We start from the raw sequence: 7,854 nt of genomic DNA, 5'->3' as shown, positions 1-7,854 counted from the left end.
CCCGGGCTCAAAATTCTTCTATGATGTGTTTCACCTTTTCAAGCTCCATCCTCAAGATAAACCGGCAGACTGAGTTCACTGATGGGCCTAGCCTAGAATTAGGTGGCATTTCTATTCAGTGACGGAAGGAGGCCACCTTCCAAGCTGCCAAACTGCCCAGTCATCCTAAGGACTAGAACCAAGCTTGGTTTTACTATCAAGACACTTCTGCAGAAGGCGAAAATCCTCTGCCGGGTTAGCGTGCGAGCTGGCTCAGCAACAGGCACCCCCTCCCCAACCGGATCAGCACAGCCAAATGGGCCAAATATATGCCTGTCTTTACGAAGATTAGAGCCTTTATGGCCAATGGTTTGACCGGAATCGGTCTGGTGTGATGTTGCGTCGCCTGGAGGATTATGCCCTTAAGTCGCCGCTCCGGCTTAATGTGCGAATACACCTGCGATTTAAAAGATCCACAACGCCACTGCAAGATTCATCTAACTGATGATGACATCAATGACATGACCAAGTCTCTACTGAATGAGAGCTTGGCAGATTGCAGCAAAACCGGGCTGAATCCTTTTTGCGCTCTCAATAAGCTGCCAATCATAAGCATTTTTGATCCATTTTCATTAACTCATTATCTGTCAATCTGCTTTCTTACTCTTATTTTGAACTTCTGCAGGCCGAATCTCCTTTCTGGAACATGAAATTGCAAGATAAACCGGACAAGAAGACTCAGACAAAGAATAAGGCGCAGAAAAAACCTGCCAAGAAGAAGACCAACACCTCCGAGCTATTTGATTTGGAGGATGTTGAGTCGGAGGTAGAACTTGACTCCCTTGGCTCATTTTATACATCTTATTGACAATGATCACTATCAGGATGACGCGGAAGGCAGCCACGCATATGGTGAAGAGGTAACTATCTTTCCTCTGACTCAAAACCTCTTCCAAGATAGAAAGTTCGTCAAGCAAGCCGGACAGTAAGGTTTTCTCATCCTTTACCTTATTTGGATCCCAACTTTATTTTGAAGAAGCAACAACATGAAGCTCGTCGTACGACCCGAAACAGCGGTGATTCTCTCCTCCAGCTTACCAAACACACCAGCTCCTCGCAAGCGCCGTCTAGAGGTTTCACAGACTTCCGACTTAGCTTATCCCAAAGAGGGTCTTTTTCGACAGCCTCTTAACCCTCCCAATTCCAATTACCAGGGAACATCTCATTCCTCCTCCGATGACTCAACTGGGACCCAAATCCCAGTCTTCAAGACCGTTCCCGGTTGAGAATGTTTAAGTCTATGCGCTTTCAATCATGCACTTAATTTTCGTATTAACCATGTCTTGTGCTTCATTTTTAGTGCTATGGCAAAGCCAAACAAGAAGCTAAAGGTGACCAAAACAGCTGAAGACTCAAATCTCAATGAACCGGAGAAGCAAACAACAGAAACTTCTCTCCAAGCAACTGAGGACACCATTGATGACCCGCCACCAGAGGAGCACAACGTCACCATACACCATATGGGTGTTAAACCGGCCACTGCCAAGCCACCAAGTCCCATCAAACCTACTGAAGAAAAGGCTGATGATGTTGTCATCACTAGGCTTGGTTACACGGCGTCGGGGAACCCCACTGTCTTGTTAAAGCACAATGCTAAGGAAGAATTATCCGTTTCTGACAAAGGCAAATGGTCGGTGAATTTGGAAAGCTATGCCTAATACAACGCTCAAGAGATCCACTCTGGGTATCTGAACTGTCTTCATACAAGCCGTGACTTTGAGGCCGACTTAGTCAATCTTGTGAAGGAACGTTTTGAGGTAAACGCTACAATCTTCTTCATATAAATATACTTCTGTCATCCGCCAAGTCTACTAGATATGATAGAATTGAATATGTTGTAGACTTTAGATGGCCTTACATATATCAAGATCAAAACAAGAAGCCCCCAAGGGCTGGCTTAAACTATCAAGTTAAGCCGGGACTTCTAATAGTAGTAATCAATGTTTCACTTGTAGCCCCTAAGGGTCGGCTTAAACTGTCAAGTTAAGCCGAGACTTCAAATAATAGTGATTAACTTTGCACCTGTAGCCCCCAAGGGCCTGCTTAATCAGCATGGATAAGCCGGGACTTATCACCATAACTATGAATAAAATCCAAGTATGTAGCTGTCGGCGTTCTAGAAACGGGGGTAACCAGAATTGCCTGCGTGCGGCCCATAGTGTGGCTCCGTCAACGGCCCGGTACGGCCCAACTTCAGCAACAACAACCCAAGACCCTTGCGAGGGGCAAAGCCTCGCGAGGCAGACAACACCAAGACCTCCCTGGGGGGCGGCCTCGCTAGTTTGGCTCCCAAGGAGCAGAGATACCAAGGCAAGGTGCACCTCGCGAGGTTCACATGACGTGAGCCATGACGAACAAGGCCAGGCGGGCTCCAGCGAGCGCAGTGTACCAGTTTGCTCTTTGGTGCTAAGGAGGCAAGCGTAGGCGCGGGATCCCGAGGAATCAAGCAAAGGTTTCCATATCATTGCAACAAGACCAAGACTGCCAGGATGGCAAGACGGAGATCATCGCGGAGCCCACCGTAGCGTCACCGCTAGAGCCTTTTGCAGGCGAAGACTACTTTTGTTAGGATAGCTTGTACTAGTTGTCTCCCTTCAAATTTGGCCATTGTGGGATCCCTTCCCGCCTACATTTTGGAAGAGGACCAAGGCCACTATAAATAGGACTTAGCCACCACCATAGAGGGGACGGATCGATTCCACCCTGACCATCTCATCAGCTCATCGAGCTCAAGAACACCTCACCTCCTGAGGCTATTCATCCATTGTACTAGTTCAACCTCAGCCCCTCGAGGCAATCCCACCACAAAGCTATAGTAGGGTATTACACCGCAAGGTGGCCAGAACCAGGATAAACTGTTGTGTCTCTTGCTCGTTGGGCTCGTCGAGCTAGGCTGTAGATTAGTTGAGCAGGGAGACTAGGAAGGGAAAGTTCTTCGCACGCACCCCACAGTTCAAACCTCTCAAGGGTCCGCGGAACCTTGAATCTGACATTTGGCGCGCCAGGTAGGGGTGGGTCGAAGCCTCGCTTCTCCGTCCGCTTCGCCTCGCCAACCTGCTCCCATGGCGAGCACCGCCCCTCCGGCCAGGCCGACGAGCACGCACGGAGGCGCTGTGGGCCTTCGGGATTCCACCCCCGCCTTGCCGTAGGTACAATGGCCGCCCAAGTTCAGGACGGAGATGCCGCCTCGCTACAATGACATGGCAGATCCAGCAAGTTTCCTCCAGGCCTACGAGGACGCCGTTTGGGCAGCCGGCGGCGACAACAAGGGCATGGCCAACTGGTTTCCCATGGCCCTCACTGGTGTGCCACGCGCCTGGCTGCTCAGCCTACCAGGATCTTCTGTGGCCTCCTAGGAGGAGCTGCGCGGCCTTTTCATCACGCGTTTCGCGGCATCGGCGCCCTTCGGTGCCGCGGCCCTCCTCGGCGGGTCGCAGGCGCCACCTTCGGACCGCCACATCAAGCAGTTCTTCTGCCAAGTGGGTGCCACCCGGACGTAGCAGGGAGCTCCTCCGGGGTGGGCGGCGCCCAAGGCCGACATCACGTTTGACTTGGGGGGCCACCCAACGTCCACCACGGGCGCACGCGTGCTCCCGATGCTCTACACCCTGACCATCTACCACGTGGCGGTAACCAAGACGCTCATCGACGGCGGGGCTGGCCTCAACATGCTCTCCGTGGATGCCTTCGGCTTGCTTCACGTGCCGCATGGCCGGCTCCACCCCACCAAGCCCTTCTCCGGAGTGGTCGACGGCTTGACTTGGCCCCTAGGGCAAATCCGCCTCCCCGTCTCCTTCGGCACCCGCGACAACTACCACACCGAGCGCATTGACTGCGACATCGCCCGCATCGGTCTCCCGTACAACGCCATCCTCGGGTACCCGACCTTGGCCAAGTTCATGGTGGCGACTCACCCTGCCTACAACCTCATGAAGATGCCAGGAAGCAGTGGCGTCCTCACCGTGGATGGAGACGCTAAGGAGGCACTGGCGGCCCTCAAGCTCGCCTTCAAGGTCGTGCCTGCCTCGCGACCGGTTGAGGAAGGAGCCCCGGGGGCTCCGGGGGCTGTGCCAGCAAAGAAAAAGCAGTCGTTCTCTCAAGACCGGGTCGAGCCGAAGCATGTGCCGGTTGACGAAGATGGGGTGTCGGGAGCCACCTTCACCATAGGTTCCAACCTCGCCCCAGACCAAGAAAAGGCACTGGTCGGTTTCTTGCGCGCGAACAAGGAGGTGTTCACACGGGAGCCCAAGGATCTGGCTGGAGTTCCAAGGGGGGTGATCGAGCATCACCTGAATGTGTGCCCCAATATACGCGCAGTAAAGCAGAGGGCACATCGGCAGTCCACAAAGAAGCAATTGTTCATCGTCTAAGACACCCGCAAGCTGCAAGAAGCTGGTGTCATCCGCGAGGTGCGATACCCAGAGTGGCTGGCGAACCCGGTCGTCATGCCCAAGAAAGGCGGTAAGGAACGCATGTGTGTCGACTTCACCATCCTCAACATGGCCTATCGTCAAGACCTGTTCCCGCTTCCGCGCATTGATCAGATCGTTGACTCCACCAGCGAGTGCGACCTGTTGTGTTTCCTAGATGCCTTCTCGGGCTACCACCAGATCAAGATGGTGGTACAGGACCTTGAGAAGACGGCCTTCTTGACCCTGTGTGGGGTGTACTGCTACACGTGCATGCCCTTCGGGGTGCGTAATGCTGGGGCAACCTTCCAGCGGCTAATGCACATCGCCCTGGGCTAGTAGCTCGGGAGGAATGCTGAGGCCTACGTCCATGACATCATGGTGAAATCTCAGGAGGCAAGAACCCTCATCCAGGATCTGGAGGAGACATTCGCCAGCCTGCGCAAGGTGGACCTGCGGCTCAACCCGGAGAAATGCGTGTTTGGCGTCCCCTTCGGTAAGTTGCTGGGTTTCCTTGTGTCGCATAGGGGAATCGAGGTGAACACGGAGAAGGTCAAGGCAATAGAAGAGATGAGCCCACCGTAGACTCTCAAGGAAATGCAAAAGCTGGTGGTCTGCGTGACTTCGCTGGGGCGCTTCATCTCCAACCTGGGGGAGCGCACCCTCCCGTTCTTCAAACTGATGAAAAAGAAGGTCCCGCTCGAGTGGACTCCAAAGGATGACATGGCGTTTCAAGACCTCAAGAGGTACCTCACCAGCCCACCATTGATGGTGGCGCCACGTCCTCTTGAACCCCTGGTGCTTTACTTGGCTGCCACGCCCCACTCAGCTAGCACAGCGCTGGTGGCCGTCCGGGAAGAGCACCAGGCTAAGGGCCTGCCGCACGACGTCGTGCATTCAGTCAAGATGATGCAGCACCGAGACGGCGCCCCTGGAGCCGCGGCGATGCTAGCGGATGACCAGGCTCTACAAGACGGCGCTCCTGGGGCTACAGTTGCCCCAACAGGCGACCGATCTCCTGAGGTTCTCCTGCCTCAGGAGGTGCCCCATCCTCAGGAGGTTTCAGACTCCACCAACACTTCTGCCCTCGTCGAGCACCCGGTGTACTTCGTTAGCACGGTACTGCGTGACGCGCAAGCACGCTACCCCATGTCGTAGAAGCTCCTGCTCGTGCTCCTCGTCGCATCACGAAAGCTGCACCACTACTTCCAAGGCCACCCCATCAAGGTCGTCTCAGCTTACCCGCTGCAGAGGGTGCTCCGGAGCCCTAATGCTGAAGCAAGGGTCGCCGAATGGAACATTGAACTGCAGGCATTCCAGCTGGAGTTCAGCACCACCAGGGTCATCAAGGGTGCCGCGCTCGCCGACTTCGTGGCGGAATGGACCAACGCTCCAGGGCCCGAAGCAAGCGAGGACCGGTCCCTCTCGCCAGGGAGCGAAGCACCGGACAGCTGGGTCATGTACTTTGACGGCACTTCGCACATCAGGGTGCAGGGGCTGGAGCCGTGATCATCTTTCCCACCCAGGACAAGCTCTACTACGCCGTGCAGCTCTGTTTCCAACATGGAGAGAAGGTCTCCAACAACATCATGGAGTACGAAGGCTTGATCGCCGGCCTCAAGGCCGGGGCCGCTTTGGGCGTGAAGCGCCTAACCATCAAGGGCGACTCCTAGCTCCTCATCAACTTCTCCAAGAAAGTGCACGAGCCTAAGGATGAACACATGGAGGCGTACCTGGCGGAGGTCTGCAAAGTGGAGAAACAATTCTGGGGCCTGGAGCTGTAGCACGTGCCTCGCGGCTCGAACAAGGAAGCTGATGACATCGCCAAGAGGGCATCCAAGCGCCAGCCACAGGAGCCCGACGTCTTCGAGGAGTGGCTCTTCAATCCTTCAGCAGCCCCCCCGGCTACAGGGCCAACACCGCCTCAGGAGGAGCTCCCCCTACCACCAACCTCGGGAGCCCTTGCCTGTGGCCCGACCTCAGGAGCACGCCTGCTCCTCGCACTCGAGCCTCAGGAGGGATGCTGGACCGAAGAATTCAAGGTGAACCTGCTGCAGGGAACCCTGCCGGAGAAGGAGGAAGATGCGGAGCACGTGGCTCGGTAGGCCACATCCTACTGCATTTAGGACGGTGAGCTATACCAAAAGCGACCAAATGATGTTTCCTTGTGATGCATTTCCAGGGAGCAGGGGTGTGAGCTGTTAACCGACATACACGACGGAGACTGCGGACATCACTCGTCATCGTGCACCTTGGTAGGCAAGGCGTTCTGCAGTGGATTCTACTGGTCCACGACACTCAATGACGCAGCTGAGCTGGCGAGATCCTGCGAAGCCTGCCAGTTCCATGCCAAGCAAATCCACCAGCCTACTCAGGGCCTCCAGACTATCCCACTCTCGTGGCCGTTTGTGGTATGGTGGCTGGACATCTTGGGTCTGGTCCCTCGAGCGCCCGGGGGCTACTGCTACCTCTACGTCGCCATCGACAAGTTCACCAAGTGGGCGGAGGTGGAGGTAGTCTGTACCATCCCGGCCTGCTCGGCGGTCAAGTTCATCAAGGGCCTAGTGAGCCGGTTCGGAGTCCCTAATCGCATCATCACCGACAACGGCTCGCAGTTCACTAGAAATCTCTTCAAAACATATTGTGCTAATCTTGGAACGCAGATATGCTACGCCTCAATGGCGCACCACAGGAGCAACGGCCAAGCCAAGCGCATGAATGCAGAGGTCCTGAGGGGCCTCAAAGCAAGGACTTTCAAGAAGAAGCTCGAAGCTTGCGGCAGGGGCTGGTTGGACAAGCTCCAGTCCGTGATGTGGTCCATCCGCACCACTGCAACCAAGCTGACCAGCGAAACTCCATTCTTCCTCGTCTATGGAGGTGAAACAGTTCTCCCACATGAGGTCAGGCATCACTTCACGCGGGTCTTGGCGTTTGACGAGGCATGTCAGGACGCCACGTGGGGGATGGACCTCGTGCTGGGGGAGGAACGTTGCCGTCAAGCCTCGCTCTGAGCGGCAAGGTACCAGCAGGCGCTATGGCGGTATCACTGCCACAACGTCCACTCTAGGATGCTCGAGGTGGGTGATCTCTTCCTACGGCGGGTGTTCTCTAGGGAAGGGCTGCATAAGCTTTCACCCATGTGGGAGGGCCCATTTAGGGTCACCCGCGTCTCCAGGCCTAGCGCCGCACGCCTGGAGACGCAGGACGGGATCCCCATCCAGAACGCCTGGAACATCCAACACCTCCGGAAGTTCTACCCATGAAGCAAGGCCCAGTGCCTGTGAAGGTCTCCGCTTGTGACACTCTCACGTAATAATGAGTGGGGTTGGACATGCCCCGGAGTCTCTGGAGAGCCGCCCTTGGGCCTTGGGGGCTCCCTCCCACGTCCTAGTGGCAGCACTTATCT

Source organism: Triticum dicoccoides, chromosome 4A, assembly GCF_002162155.2.
Source record: "Triticum dicoccoides isolate Atlit2015 ecotype Zavitan chromosome 4A, WEW_v2.0, whole genome shotgun sequence".
Taxonomy (NCBI): domain Eukaryota; kingdom Viridiplantae; phylum Streptophyta; class Magnoliopsida; order Poales; family Poaceae; genus Triticum; species Triticum dicoccoides.
This window is presented reverse-complemented; position numbering follows the sequence as displayed.